The following is a 1,014-nucleotide window of genomic DNA, read 5'->3' as shown; positions in this document are numbered from 1 at the left end:
ACCTCTTCAAATAGCGACACGCGAGTGGGAGATTCCCTAAATCAGTGCCAACTTTTCCCAAATCCTTCTTACAGTATCGCAAGCCAAACTGTGTCCTTTATGGGAAATATCATTGAGAATTACTTCATACTCCGCCTGACAATGCGTGTTTTATTTACACTGAAGCAAACATGAAATTATTCCAGTTTTCATATTTGCTAAACTTGAATGGAGAAAATACCTTAAATTGCCTCTACCCACTTTCGAGCCGTTGAGTTTTCGTAAAGCGATCACCAGTACACACCGGAAACCCTCCAACACTTGGGTGCATTGCATTGTAGCGCCTCAAGAGGAACAGGAGGAGGCCATTCAGCCCCTCGATCCTGTTGCGCCATTCAATTAGATCAGGGTTGATCTGTATCTTCATTTCATCTACCCGCTTTGTTTCCGTAACCTGTAATAACCTTACCCAACAAAAATCTATCACCAGTAGCGGCAATCTTCAGCCTGACTCCAGCTGCACTCCCGGATCCAGACAGAAAAGGCTTCTTACTGAAGGCCACCCTGCAGATCAATGAATTACATTTCTGAACTTCAGGGATTCGGAGATTCCAGGGTTTAAAAGGGAACAAAAGATGAAATGGACCTCACTGTGGATCAGTTTTCTCTCACTCAGACGTATCTGATTGGTGAAGTTAAATAAAGAACAAGGGAGAAGCCGCTGTAACCATATTGACAGGAGAATAAACTAGCCATACATCTCTCACGTTTCCCAATTCTAACAGAAGTGTAATCGAATTGAAACGTTCACTCTGTTTCTTTATCCACACATACTGCCTAACCTCTTAAGAATTTCCACCATTTTCCTTTTCTATTTGAGATTCCCAGCATTTGCAATAATTTTCTTTTGTCACTTAAAATAAACCCGCTGGTTGTTCATCCACAGCAGCATTAAACACAATGTTCCCGCCCAGGCTCAGAACCGGGAACCTTTCGCGTGTAAAGCAAACGTGATAACCACTACACTACGGGAAC

At 42.7% G+C, this 1,014-nt stretch overlaps 1 non-coding gene across 1 annotated transcript; it reads right to left on the bottom strand.

Annotated features, from left to right (window-relative positions):
• Positions 1-940: 940 nt before the first annotated feature.
• On the bottom strand, positions 941-1,014 carry trnav-uac (transfer RNA valine (anticodon UAC)). Its single transcript has one exon. It is a non-coding gene; the product is annotated as a tRNA-Val (tRNA).

This window comes from Somniosus microcephalus, unplaced genomic scaffold (genome assembly GCF_052327205.1).
Source record: "Somniosus microcephalus isolate GS21.2 unplaced genomic scaffold, FLI_Smic_1.0 unresolved_chr4, whole genome shotgun sequence".
NCBI classification, from domain to species: domain Eukaryota; kingdom Metazoa; phylum Chordata; class Chondrichthyes; order Squaliformes; family Somniosidae; genus Somniosus; species Somniosus microcephalus.
The sequence above is the reverse complement of the archived record's forward strand: the minus strand, read 5'-3'. Positions and strand labels throughout refer to the sequence as shown.